Source organism: Lissotriton vulgaris, chromosome 6 (assembly GCF_964263255.1).
Source record: "Lissotriton vulgaris chromosome 6, aLisVul1.2, whole genome shotgun sequence".
NCBI lineage: Eukaryota > Metazoa > Chordata > Amphibia > Caudata > Salamandridae > Lissotriton > Lissotriton vulgaris.
In genome coordinates this window covers 941,907,614-941,923,148 of record NC_141694.1, presented here as the reverse complement: position 1 = coordinate 941,923,148, position 15,535 = coordinate 941,907,614, and the positions used below count along the sequence as shown (strand labels likewise).

Below are 15,535 nucleotides of genomic sequence, written 5' to 3'. Positions count from 1 at the left end.
ATATGAAGGGAATAGCATACTCATCCAAAGTAGACGGACAGAGAACGACTTGGAACACATGTCACAAGGAGCGACCTGGACTGTGAAAGGGTCTATTTCAGAGACCATTAGCCTAAATACCAGGCATTCTCTGTGCAGGCTGGATAGAAAATAACGGACCAGGGACAAAGAGAAATGTAGCTCTTGTTTAGATTTTTATGTAGCAGCAGAGTTACGCACGACTACTGTGACCTCGACCACAGCTTTGATATAAAAATCTGCTTATTACCACAAGGTGGCGATATCTCCACGCGCTGGATCCAGACGAGAGCACTAGCGTTACGTTTTAACGCTGCGTCGCTGCTAAAGATATTAGCAGCATAATGGACTGAAGAAAACACCCCAAACGGTCACTTCACTTCCAAAACGTTTTGCCCATGTTTTCACACCCTTAATGGAAATGCATGGGATGGCGGAATCTTAGGCATATTATTTAAACAATCGTGAAACCGTCTCAAACTAAGAGAGACAAAAGGGATTGGTGAGGTAACGCGCCAGGAGAAGACGGTCGGACAAGAATACCGACAGGTAAAACGTCTCAAACGCCACCGACAGCCGAGGAGTATGCCGAATCACATAGTTCTCCATAACCAGAGAAGAGAATAAACAAACTGGGGCGTTTTGAAGTAGCTTGAGGCTGAAGATGAGAGCCAATGCTGATCGTGGGCAGGCTCCAGGGAATGAATTTGTTCTTTAAAATAGTGGAGTATCGAACCACTAGAGGGCAGCAAAAGCAAGATGAGTCAAGGGAGCACCAAAAACACAAACCCTCCCACAGCTAGTCATTGCGATTGTTATAGAATCAGTTTTGTTTATGCTACTGACATACATATAAATCGCCGAAGCTAGATCAGGGGAGATAGTCAACATTAAGTAGCATGCTAGTGTCTACATTTTGTTACTGGACCCATGTTATAAATAATGGTTGGAAACAGTGATTTAATTGGGGGGAAAAAGTGCAGGTACTCATTTAAATGGGACGAGTGGGCGGGGCTAAAGGCAAGATATATCGATGCTTATTGACTTCTTTACTAGTGGAGCAGCACATACCAAAACCCACGAGAAATTAGTTTCTATAAACAAAACAGGTTAACTCGCTATACAAAAGGAAAGCCAAACAAAGGAATATTTTAACATATCCTTATTTTGTAATATTTATCTTGCTTTTCTCTCACACGAAACACGCATACACAAGCAGAGAAACACACAGACATCAGCAGACACACACACAAAAGAATCAGGTGGGATTGAAGCCCTTTTAACCTACTTACCTCCCATGGCTTTCTTCATTGCACTCTCAGAGGCTGGCTCGATTCCTTGCAACACAGCATGATGATGAACACCCGGATATCATGCAAATGAGCCCACGCTGAATAGTTCAGCAGCGCTCAGCTCAGGGCTACAGAAGTGCTTTGGTGGTCAAAGAAATAGGCTACCACCCCTAGAGGCCAATGTGCCCACCCTTTTATGAGTACCGGTACACTTCACTAGAGAAGTGCCAGTACACAGACTGAAAAATAAGAAATGCAGGTACTTAGTACCTGCGAGTACCGGCCCATTTAAAGCACTGGTTGGAAATGAATTTAAGGTCAAAGTTTATACACCATATTTTGACATTTTGAAAGTTAATAGCCTTGGCTGGGCTTGGTCAATCCTTGTTTTGTTTTGTCATGGCTTTTAGAACACCTTTTGTCTGTGAAGCTAACGGGCTCTCATCGATCGAAACACAAACAATGGCTAAGCAAAATTAAAAAGCGAAATTATTTTATGGCTTCAAAACACCCAGCACAGCAGTTGCTGGCACTTAAAGGAATGGCCTGGCGTGAGGATGTGCTCCTAGTGAAAAAACAGAATGCTGTCAGTCATAGTGAAGTTAACCAAAGGCCGAAGTGGACTGACTTACTGCCCCTATGCTGTATGTTTTACTGAGAGGAAAATACATGTGAATGCAACAACAATAGCTTAATGGTTGAAGAGAAATAGCTGAAAGTCCCTTTAACTTAGAAAACCATTATGCATATAATTTTAGTAAAATAAAAAATTCAATGATATTTGCTAAAAAATCAATAATAAAAGGCCATTAACAATCTAGAGTCTTTTCTTTGTCCTCTGTCGCAAATTCGCCCCTCCACATCCTGTGGTGTGTGCCACCTTTTCTACCTAGAACTCTATTCTGCCCCTTTTAAAATGGCAGAAACCTTCCTTTGCTGTACAGACCAAGTAGACCACCCTAGGGCTACCTGGTCTGTACAGCCTTCTCACTGTATACACCCCCTGCACTACTCAATGTTCCCACCGGCCTGGGTGCAAATATGCCTTGGGCAGAGGGAGGGCAGTTTCTTCCTTCGGAAGGCAGCCTGGTTGCATATCAGAAGCGGTGAAAGCTTTGAAGCTCACTGTCTTGATCTGCCACTTCATTAGCCATCCTGCCAGGGAGGGAGATGCCACCTCCTTCGTGTCCAGACCTTTGTTTCTGACTCCTATGGTGTTCGCAGAACCTACAGGCTCTGTGGTTTGGAGGCAAAGGGTTAAGGTTGATCCTGTTCAATGTTTACAACAAGAGGGCTAGTGGAGAAAACAACCCACTCCTTCGGGAATTGGATTATAGATTGAGCCAAGAGATTGCAGCTACGAAGGGGGCACCGGCCCCAACTATTCTAGTCATGGGTGACTTTAACTGCAACCTATGCCCTTCCTTGTTTCCCATTGATGCTGAATGGTCACATTGCCCCGTGGAGAATGGCCCTCATTTTGACCATACACCAGAAGGAATGGCTTTTAGTAAACTCTTACATACACATGACCTGGAGCACACGGTTAATATGATGGATTTGGAGAGGGACGGTACCTTCCCCCGACTTAAGGGGAGAGGGTGCTCGTCATTCATCGATTATATTATAGCATCCAGATTTTTAAAAAATCGGATTATTACCGTGGGGATCGAGTGGAGCCCATTTAGTGACCATAATCCCCTGGTAATGGAGCTTGTTTACCTGGCTCGGTCCAGGATAGGACAGCCTGGAGGCATTCTTGAGAGGGTAACGGACCAGGATAGACGGCTCAGGTGGTCAAAAATAGATGGGGAAATTTTCTATAAAGCCCTAATGGATATCGGGAAAATTCCCATTGAGTAGTGTCTAGATACCACAGTAGAAGGGCTACAGCTACTCAATGCATTTAGGCAGATAACCAATCTGGTAGAGGGGTTGTTAAAATCAAGTGTGCCGATAAGAAAAAATAATCACCGGAGATGGTTTGATAGGGATTGTTCACGTGCCCTAAGGGAGCTTAAATTCAGCCTCAAAAATAGGCCAAGGGCCACACAAAAAGTCGCTCAGTGCAGACACATATACAACAGGGAGACCAAGAGGAGGAAAGTAGCTCTTCAGGGGGAAGCATGGGCAGACTTAAGGGAGGACGCAGAAAGAAGGGACATTACTGAATTCTGGAGAATTTTCAATAGACCATGTTTTCAGGACGGTATTGCCCCTGAGATCGGGACAAATATTCTGCCGGATCAGTGGCTCACACATTTTAGGGGCCTGTATAACTACGGAAAAGAAATTGTCCCAGAGGAGGGGGGGGTTGCCCAGCAGGGACAGGTAGTAGACTTTACCCTAGATGAAATCACTGTGGGAATTGAGGGACTGACAAAAAATAAAGCCCAAGGCCCAGATGGGACCCCACCTGACCTGTTTTTGAGTAATGTCGAGCTGTGGGCCCCAATACGGACAAGAGTAATAAATGCTGCTACTAGGTCTGGCTTGCCCCGCTCTTGGTCTATGGCTATAATCGTCCCTATTTTTAAAAAGGGTAATAGGGACAATCCTCAGTGTTACCGACCGATTTCACTGATAGATGTGTCAGCTAAGATATTGGGTCGGGTAATCCTTAATCGTCTTACTGAGTGGACCGAGGATAATAACACAGTCTCAGACATTCAGTATGGCTTTAGGATAGGGAGGTCTACAAGTGACCAATGCCTGAACCTCTATATGCTGATTGCAAAATACACTAAAGCTAGCAATGAAGCCGTTTACCTGGGGTTTATGGATTTGGCAGCTGCCTTTGACCATGTGAATAGGGATAAGCTTTGGGCTATGATGATCAACTTGGGGATTGACCTGGGCTTGATTTACATATTAAGGGAGTTACATAGGCATACCACTGCTAGGGTATGCTACAACATGGATGGGGGGGTTGACAGAATCCTTCCCATGCACAAGTGGGGTGAGGCAAGGATGTGTTCTTACCCCTTTTTTATTCTCATTATATATTAATAATTTAGAGCAATTTCTGATTAACCTAAAAACAGATTGCCCAAGAGTAGGGTTCCGCTGCATCCCAGTACTTTTGTACGCGGGTGACGCGGTCCTAATCGCGCGCACCCCAAAGAGCCTACAGATTTTAATAGACGGATTTGTTAAGTTTATGGAAACTTTAGACTTTTCTGTTAATCTGGACAAATCATATGTAAGGCTGGCGGGTAATAAACCTTGTACCAGTTCCACTTATAGGATAGGAAGCCATATACTAGAAAGGGTTCAGTCCTTCTCGTATCTAGGCTTATTATTTTATGGTCTCTTGAAATTTAATCCTTTGGTGGAGGAACGTTGCTGTAAATTGGTTTCCACTAATGGCGCTATTGCAAGTTATGGGCGGAGGGTTGGTTGATGGTCTCCCGAACAAGTAATGAATCTTTATAGCTCCATTTGTTGCTCCAAAGCTATGGATGGGGCAGCAGTATGGGGCTTTGCGAATATCAACCAATTACAGCGTGAGGAAAATACATTTCTACGATCACTCCTGAAAATCCCCCAGAGCACCCCAGCTGTAATAGCCCATAGAGAACTAGGGTGGCCATATCTTGAAGATTTGGTTAAGCTCAGACCCATCTTGGCTTGGTTAAAAATTTGCACAAATCCAGAGGCGGCCTTGAGTAGGCAAATCCTAGGTGATTGCCTGGGAAGGGATAAAAGTATGAGTATATCATGGCTTATGTAAACACTAGTTTGGAAAGCCTTGGTCATAAGGACCTTTTTACAAATCCTGCAGCAATTGTATCACAAGATAAGTTGACTTTGAAGAGATCTTTTTTGGCCCAGAGAATCGCACTCAGAACAGAGGTTGAAGGGATCAAATGTACTGTGAGTGCCCATAGCCTTGTCAAAAGTACTGAGGGAATGGAGCCGTACCTCTACCTTATGTATAACGCCCCGGATAGGTTTTTAATGTCTCATTTTAGGATCAATTTGTTACCATATTTACTGGCGGATCCACCAGGTTTTACACTTTTAATTGAGCAGAAGGGTGCCTGCGGCTGCGACAATAGATCTCCGCAGGACACCCTTCATTTTGTACTTTTGTGTTCTTTTTATTCAATGCCTAGGCGTAGATTTCTGGTAGGAATTTTAAAACAAGCCAAATTGACACATTCCAAAGCTGCTTTACTTTTTTTTGCAAAAGGCGATTGACCCCCTGACATTATGTTGCATCATAAATGTTATCAAAGTTGCGGTGAGATTGACGGTAACTAGAGGGTAGGCCTGATTGTTACTATTATAATTAACTTTTTCTTGCTAACCTCTTTTAAATTTTATGTAATTGCAGTTGGGGTTCTGATAATGATTTAATTGTATTTTAATTGTTTGTATATATGTGCTTTTATGGTGTTTTTTAATCACCGAATAAAGAACTCTTGACTTGACTTGATTGTTATAGATCAGTTTTGTTTATGCTACTGACATATACATATAAATCGCTAAAGCTAGATCAGGGGAGATAGTCAACATTAAGTAGCATGCTAGTGTCTGCATTTTGTTACTGGACCCATGTTATAAATAATGGTTGGAAACAGTGATTTAATTGGGGGTAAAAAAGTGCAGGTACTCATTTAAATGGGACGAGTGGGTGGGGCTAAAGGCAAGATATATAGATGCTTATTGACTTCTTTACTAGTTGCAGCAGCACATACCAAAACCCACGAGAAATTCGTTTCTATAAACAAAACAGGTTAACTCGCTATACAAAAGGAAAGCCAAACAAAGGAATATTTTAACATTTCCTTATTTTGTAATATTTATCTTGCTTTTCTCTCACACAAAACACGCATACACAAGCAGAGAAACACACAGACATCAGCAGACACACACACACAAAAGAATCAGGTGGGATTGAAGCCCTTTTAACCTACTTACCTCCCATGGCTTTCTTCATTGCACTCTCAGAGGCTGGCTCGATTCCTTGCAACACAGCATGATGATGAACACCCGGATATCATGCAAATGAGCCCACGCTGAATAGTTCAGCAGGGCTCAGCTCAGGGCTACAGAAGTGCTTTGGTGGTCAAAGAAATAGGCTACCACCCCTAGAGGCCAATGTGCCCACCCTTTTATGAGTACCGGTACACTTCACTTCAGTAGAGAAGTGCCAGTACACAGAGTGATAAAAATAAGAAATGCAGGTACTCAGTACCTGTGAGTACCGGCCCATTTAAAGCACTGGTTGGAAATGAATTTGACGTCAAAGTTTATACACCATATTTTGACATTTTGAAAGTTAATAGGTCTGGCCTTGGCTGGGCTTGGTCAATCCTTGTTTTGTTTTGTCATGGCTTTTAGAACACCTTTTGTCTGTGAAACTAACGGGCTCTCATCGATCGAAACACAAACAATGGCTAAGCAAAATTAAAAAGCGAAATTATTTTATGGCTTCAAAACACCCAGCACAGCAGTAATTGGCACTTAAAGGAATGGCCTGGCGTGAGGATGTGCTCCTAGTGAAAAAACAGAATGCTGTCAGTCATAGTGAAGTTAACCAAAGGCCGAAGTGGACTGACTTACTGCCCCTATGCTGTATGTTTTACTGAGAGGAAAATACATGTGAATGCAACAACAATAGCTTAATGGTTGAAGAGAAATAGCTGAAAGTCCCTTTAACTTAGAAAAACATTATGCATATAATTTTAGTAAAATAAAAAATTCAATATTTGCTAAAAAAATCAATAAAAAAAGGCCATTAACAATCTAGAGTCTTTTCTTTGTCCTCTGTTGCAAATTCGCCCCTCCACATCCTGTGGTGTGTGCCACCTTTTCTACCTAGAACTTCATTCTGCCCCTTTTAAAATGGCAGAAACCTTCCTTTGCTGTACAGACCAAGAAGACCACTCTATAGCTACCTGGTCTGTACAGCCTTCTCACTGTATACACCCCCTGCACTACTCAATGTTCCCACCGGCCTGGGTGCAAATATGCCTGGGGCAGAAGGAGGGCAGTTTCTTCCTTCGGAAGGCAGCCTGGTTGCATATCAGAAGCGGTGAAAGCTTTGAAGCTCACTGTCTTGATCTGCCACTTCATTAGCCATCCTGCCAGGGAGGGAGATGCCACCTCCTTAATGTCCAGACCTTTTTTTCTGACTCCTATGACTGCTCACACCTCCACTCTCTGACACTCAACTCTACTCCACTCTATGCACTCCATTCTTCGCCCCTGCACTCTACACTATGTCCCTCCACTCTACGCCTTCCCACTCTATACTCCTCCACTCTACATTACTCCACTTCACTATACTCCACTCTACACCACTCCACTTCACTTCACTCCACTCTACTTCACTCCAATTCATGCCACGCCACCCCACTACACTCTATGCCACGCCAATACACTCTAAGCCACGCCTTGCCACTCCACTCCACGCCACTCCACTCCACTCCTCGCCACTCCACTCTGCGCTGCACTCCACTATGCCACTAATTCATATTCAAATTTAAATAACTTTATTCGGTTTTTCATAGGTTGGAAAAAAACATAAAAGTATGTTTAAAAACACATATGTATTGACAATAAATAAAACTTCATCATTTTTAAAATTACAAGAATTAAAAGGGAATGACAAACTAACCAATGAGTAAAGTCCCCGGATTAAAATCCACATTAAAATATCAACAGGAAACAGGTTATGAATTGGAGGATAGTGCAAGGTTTGTTGGAGCAGTTTTAACAGAACAGAATTTAATCGAGGTTAGATCTGTGCTTAACACAAAACTTGAGGAAACAAGCAATGTTTTTAGCAAAGCATTCTACCTCCAAGAATTGTAAGACGAGGAATGCTGGGCGACATCTGCGAAGACCCAACGCTTTTAAAATTGGCAATAACCAACATTTCCTGGGTTCCTTGTAAAATGTACAAAATAAAGCTATATGGATCGGGGATTGGGAAGATACTTCATCAGAAGGACAAAACGCTTAAATTCTTAGACCAATCGTTTGTGTGAGGAAAGGTCACAAATCGATGAAAGATATTGAACCTAAAATGAGTCAGTAAAAATCTTTCATATCCACTGAGTTTGAATGTTAAATAGGGTTGGTCTGGATGGTTAGAATATGCTGAACCGAGGATTTACCTGCCTCTGCGGTTAGTCATAATTGGTCCAAATGTGATAAACATAGTTTTTTCAACTCGTTTCTCGATATTTCTAGAATAGTTAAAGGGGAGTGATAGTACTAAGGCATGTCCAAATCATAATTTTTTTTAACATAAGTAAGCCAACTAGTCCTGTGCCCATTTTACAGCAAGAGGCAATCGCGCAAAAGGCCTCGGCATAGTTCAGTTTCTGTGGACGACCAAACGCGATGCCACAAAAGAATTGGCTGAAGTTTGACAATGTCGGATACATACGTCAAGCCCAATTCTAGGTGGCAAGAGTAAGTGGAAGAACCTTGCGGAACTACAAGAAGAAATCTCACAAAGCTATTCTCGACTTTTTGGAGGGCATCCACTTTTACATGTCCCCAAACCCCTGCTCCATAAGTCGCTTTGCTAATGCATTTCGCCTAGTAAATTTTGATAATTTCAGTTTGTGGTCTTTTCCCTAGCCTTTGTGCAGTAGTTGCCCTCATAAAAAGCGCTTTCTCGCCTCAATTGCCTGTTTCCAAGAGGACTTGTCATCTATTAAAATCCCTAAATAGGGATATGTATTTGTTTTCTCTAGCTTTGTGCTTTCAATACAAATGTCCCTTGTTTTTTTTGGTCTGGATCCTGAGTGCATAACAAATGTTTTTTTAATGTTAATTCTAAGGTCCAGGCTACCAATAAAACTGCGGTACCTCTATACGGCGCGTTAAAGTTCGAGAGGAGTTCTAGCTAAATTCACGGCGTCATCGGCGTGGAGAAGGGCCGGTATAGGGCGATTTCAAATAAGGGGCAGGTCCCGGCACCCCTCTAACATGGCTGATTCCAGTCCATTGGTGTAGAGTGCAAAAAGAAAGGGTGCCAGGACACAGCCCTGCCTTACCCCCCTCTCCACGCTGAAAGCTTCAGTGAGTTCCCCCTCCAGACTGGACCTCACTCTTGCTGTAGCACCGGAATAAAGTTCACGAAGAAATTTAACAAAGAGTAATTCTACTCCCATTTCCAAGTGTATTGACCATAATTTAAAGTGGCTTACGCAGTCAAAGGCTACTGTTAAGTCAACGTAAGCCATGTATAAATGTCCACCCTTTGCACTAACATATTTGCCCACTAAAAGTGACAGGTTGAGGGCTTGTTCCACTGTACCTAATCCTTCTCTAAACCCATACTGAAGGTCAGATACTATATCAAGATCGTCTGCCCAATTCTGTAGACGTTCTAGAATTATACGACCAGCAACCTTGCCCAAAGAATCTAGCAGGGATATAGGATGGTAACATGCTGGAGATTGTCGATCTCCCTTTTTGAAAATAGGGACAAGGATTGAGGAAGACCAAGATTCAACAAGCCCAACCGCACAAAAGGCTTCAAGGACTTTAGTCAGCATGGGGGACCAGAGTACCAACTTATGTTTAAAAAGGTCAACATGGACCCCATTGGGGCCAGATGCTTTACCCCCTTGATAACTAATAGAGCATTTTCCACTTCCTTGTGCGTAAATTCAAGAGGAATGGGGTACACTGTTTGAATATTATCAGGGCCTGAACTGTCATTCGCGGATAGCGTTAGGCGTCCCTGTGATTGCAGGCTAAATATCCGTGCATAGTGTTGTACCCACGTGAATTCATCAATGGCTATAGCTATTTTGGGGTGGTCATTCTCACCTAATAAGAAAGGAGATTTAACAACTTTCCAAAAGTTAGTACTGTCCTTCATAATACAGCTTTTATGAAGTTGATCCCATAGGTCGTTTTTTAATTTGACTTTACGGGTTTTTATGGCCTTATTGTATACCTTTCTAAGCTTAGCAATTTCCTCTTTATCCCTTTCCGTTTTATGAAGGGCTGCCTTCAAAGCAGAATATGATTTTGTGCTTGCTGTGCTAAACCACCCTTTAGCAGTTTCCTTTCTAGATGTCGTTTTTAGGTGAAGTGCCACTAACTTTTAGTAATGCTGAACATACAGCACTTTGGTGTAAAACATGGCTAAAACACATTGGCAAAGCCAATAGCTCTTGCATAGGCAAGACCTAATGGCTCTTCCAATGCTTATTTAGTTTTTGGGTAGTCCGACCTTTATTGCCGCTTTGAGAATTTCTGCCTTCAGTAAAATATGACTGCAATTCATGGTTCCAATCTGCTGAGGCTCTTGCCAGTTCTGCTTACGTATAGTGCATTGCAGCATCTAGCATTGAGTTCAGTTTCAGATTTAGTTATGCAGTGTGATACAGGGATCCTGGCACAGTTTTAGCACTTCATCCATCTCAAAGCCGTCCTAGTATCCAAAAATGACATTGGCAGCAGTCAGGCCTTCTGGTTGCTCCCACTGGCCATAATTAGAGCCCTCTAAACGACCAATCACCCTTGCTTTCGGGATGCCCCCAATGGCTATAAGCAGATGCCTCTTGCCCATCATTCTTCAGCAGAACCCTGACTCTCTCCACCTCTGCTTGTTCCATGCCCGTTTGATTTCAGAGCCACTTCGATTCGAAGGCACATGAAAATGCTGGATATACCTGTGAACTCCTTGAAAACAAGGAGAGGGGATCAAACAGTCCAAAGAGACAGAGCACCTAAATTGACAAGCAAATAGAAAGATTCACTTTGGACTAAACCGTTTCAAATCACTCCACTCAGTATCAATGCTGTCACTCTCTATTGTATTTCATACTTGGAACGCCTCCATAAAGAGTACAGCAAAACAATAATTAAAAAAATTATACATTTATTAAAAATACAAGATAAAAAATCAGTGTCAGACCGTTGGGTTAAATACATAATAAAAACATGTCCAAATCACTAAATTCCTTCTAGTCATAAATGACAAATTCTTCAATGCATACATCCTACATGAAACAATACATAGTTATGGCAAGACTCAAACCCTATTCGGAAGGATCATAGATAAGGAAAATCAACTGTGCCTTTGCAAAGTTAATTCGAGAAGATTGTAAACAAGGCAAGGGGCAATAAGATCTGGCCTCAGTATTTCTTGTCCCAATTCGAATTTAACAAACATTTATGCGTTGACATGTTTCGGTGGGGCCAAATCGATAATGCCACCCTCTTCAGGACTTGAATAAATAATATTCCTTCCTTTTATTTCTTAAGTTCAATACATATATCTAACAAAACACAAATATTTCACAATTAAAAACCAATAAAAAAAGCATTTCATATAGCAATACTTCTATTGTGCAAATCACTATGCCTAAACATTTTATCATGATGTTTTAAATGTATAATTTTTTTAATTATTGTTCCGCTGTATTCCTTATGGAGGTGTTCCAAGTATGAAATACAATAGAGAGTGACAGTATTGATACTGAGTGGAATGATTTGAAACTGTTTAATCGAAAGGGAATCTTTCTATTTGCTTTGCAAAACTTAACTAACATTGGCCCTACCCACACAATACCGATGCTTATATGTTGAGGGGCTCAGGCAGGAGCAAGGTAGTTGGCACTGTGTAAATATAGGACTGCCATTTTGGCCCCTTTCTGAAGATGTTGCAGAAGGTGGCTTCGGGTGGACACTTTCTGATACATCGCTGTGAATACCCTATAAAATCCCTGTAGTGAGAACGGGTTTCTCTTTCACAATGTTTACCAGGAAATAGTGAAACTAGAAGCAGGTTTTGAACTTCTGCTGCAAGACTCTGGTGTGCCTGAGAATTGTGAGGATAGAAAAAAGTGGGTCAGAACAGACAGTAGACATGGACCCTTGACTCACAGCCAATAGCTACTGCTGGCCTTTCTTCGGTGGTCAGTATTCTGTGGGATAGGAGGTTCTGTCAAAAAAATTGAGAGACAGAGTATATTATACTAGTATTTTTTTACCTCTTGATTGAAGGTAGCTGGGGAGAAAATGCACTTAGAAGACTAGTTGGATCTTTCTGTCTTTGACTAGTAAAGGAGTATCCAGTTGGTGCCATCTGGTGTTTTATGTGCAGTGCTATCAAAAGAAGGATTCCAACCTGGGAGCTGCTTTAATTTTAGGTACGTATACACATATAAGCAGAGGTGCATAACTGCAGCTGCATTGCACTGTGCCAATGCTCCACAGAGAGCACAGAAAGGTGGACTTTCCAATCACAGAGCAAGACTAATACCGTTTTCTGTGGAATGGGAAGAGTTAAGTCATGCTGAGAGCGGTAACTCCGAGACACATTTGGCCATGGGATTTGCCCAGTTATATGTGACGATAAAGCATGAAAGACCATGTCCCAATCAAACCTCTTCCTTACGTGGAAGGGAAGGGAGGGAGGAAATACTTTTCTGGTTCTGACTGCAGTTCGCCCATATTTGAAAATGACACCTGTTGGGATGGTGCAGACGTTTGACTTCCTTACAACTGTCGATGGCCTTTGGTAAAACTTCTTGTCTGCTGTGTCACCAAGTAAACTTTCTTTATTTAGGGATGTGGCTGAATAATTAATCAGAAATCATATACAGTTCATTTCTGGGATGTGCAAAGGCACATATGGGCTAATCTGGAAGTTCCATTGATTTATTAGCGAGGGCCCTGGCTAGTTTGTGACTAAGAAGGTTCTTCACATAGCTCCATTGGTAAGAAAAAAACAATAACACCCTCGATGAATAGGGGTGGTCTTGAAAGAGCCTGGAATTATCAAAGGAAAAACGTATATCTAAGCGTGACGGTTCCGGGACCCCGAGTCCAAAATGTTTAAGTCATTTGATTAGGAATCAATGACAAACCTCTGCAGAAAGCAGGCACTGATCTTCTCACAAGGATTTTTATCTGTCATTGAGACCTATGTATACATGTCCTGGTCAGTGAAGTAGGGCCAGGATCTCGAGTCTGGTCCAATGTTGCCAACTGAGGTGCCATTTAGGCTAGTGGAACTCCGCATAATGGCTGAATTAGGACATGAACCATAGATGAAATAGAGCAGGTAATTCCTAGGGGTTCATCTTTACAGACTGGAGAACTTCAGTAGTGGCTGCACCAGTGTCTCTTGATACAGCACACACAAATAAGTGATATGGCCTCTTTAGAAAAATCAGCTTCCTCTGTGTGCACCCCACTGGCCTGTTTCTTTCTTGGTCTTTGGGTTGCTCAATAGTAATTCATAGTTTTCCTTTGAAGCTATATATTTGAGGCTTTTGCCTGAAAGCTGGAGGAATCAGCATTCACCACCGATAGTGATAAGCTTTAAAAAGGTGTTAGACTTTGAACAGAATTGATTTATGTCACAGATGGACTTTTGGTAGTATAAGGTCAACAAAAAAGATTTTAAGGGCATTCCTAAGGGCAAGAGATTCATCCATCTTTCTGATCTACAGTCGGAGGTTGTTCCAGAACATAGTGGCAGTACGGTGTCCCTGTCTTAATGTATTTGAGCATAGAGTAGTTATTCAATTGCTGAATAGTCTTCAAGAAGCTGTGAAAAGTTGATAGAGAGCCTGGAGACTCAACATTTAACTAGGTAATCGGCTGGTAGTAATTTGCATTTGACAATTCTTTGCAGTCAAAGTGGTCTGACGCACACATTGGACAATTAAGGTGACAGTGACACTCCCTGTGAAACCATATTTGGCACAGATGTGTTCTTTGAACTGTAGGGGGGGACGGGCAATGTGTTGTGTGCTCTTCTAGAAAGACTACAAACCACCCAAGGGTGTTATCTTCATATATCACCTCTCTAAGCATCATCACAGAACAGAGAAATCCCCTGAATGAAGCACAGCAGACACATCCAACGGGGTCAGTGTCTCAGGTACTTTTTAGACCTAATACAATATGGATCAGATTTCTTGCATCACAATTGACAGTTTTAGGTGCATCCCATCCCTAATGGAAGACAATTTACTAAAATGTCAGAGGTAGTGGAAGTGACATCATACAACCATTTGACTTCTTGATGACATCAGAGGAAGTGACACCACATAACATTGGCCCTTATAGTGTAAAAGGAAGTGATGTTGCATTTACATTGACCTGATGATATCACAGGGAGTGACATCAAAATTTTAAAAGTGTAAAATTAAACAACAATTTCATTAAAAGATACCCCAAAATTAGGACTATTTTAGTTGCCATACATTTAGTAACTAGGCTTCAACAATGATATGCCAGGAGCCTTGCCAAGGAGCAGCCATCATATGCCAGCCCGTAAGACAATGCCCTATTACAGCTCGAATGCTAGACTCAATCCCAAATGCGCTAGCACAACTACAATCGGATGATTCCCTCATGCTCATAGACCAGAAACAGCAAGGGCAACAGCAATGCAAGTATCCGTCACCACACCAAACAGTTGCAGAATAGGTATCAACAGTAAAAGTCTCAAGATGAGGCTAGCCTATGAAGCAGGACCACCTTGGCTTCTACCAACAGTACAAAATATCCTGTGGCATAAATTCCAGCATACAACCATTGTGGCTAGAAACAAAGGCTGCAAACTGCCTCATGCTATTTGGAGGGGAGGCAAGTGACATCTACTTATAGCATAACTGAGCTGTACTGGGTTCATGCGCAGTGTTGTAGTATCTTCTAAGCGTACTGCAGAACTACCCTGTGTAGCATCCTAGGGAAAGACACTAATAATACTGGTATTCAAGCAAACAATGAAGTGCTCATTTAAAAAAAGCAGTGAAGGAACCGTCAAAAATCCACAGATCAACCAGTGGTCATCTGGTTAAACTCAACCGAACAGTAATAAAAAACGGGTATACACAAATATATGTCTCAAACCTAGGATTTGGGGGGAATAGGTGGAGTGTTAATCAGTCACAGAGTGACGAGACGGGCTAATCAGTCACAGAGTGAAGAGACAGGTATATCAAATAAGGATGACTTGCATAAACGTTGGTATTTCCAATGTTCAATTGACAATGGTTAAGAGGGCGATATGCAAAATTAACCAGGGCAAAAGACGGATTTTCGAAATATACCACTGAGATAATAGGATGTTTTCTCTCTCCATTAGAGGGTTAATGTTCAGGCAAGACTCCCACCCAAAAATGACCGCTTCCCAAACTCTGAAGTGGACCACATGGTGAGCACTCCTAAAGTGTAAACGCCTCCTGGGAGAGTGACTGGAGAAATGCGTGACCTCAACAAGA

At 42.1% G+C, this 15,535-nt stretch overlaps 1 protein-coding gene across 1 annotated transcript in view; it reads right to left on the bottom strand.

The window, feature by feature from the left end:
- RNF217 (ring finger protein 217) overlaps positions 1 to 15,535 on the bottom strand; it is a 544,899-nt gene that overhangs the window by 12,455 nt on the left and 516,909 nt on the right. The window lies entirely within an intron of this gene.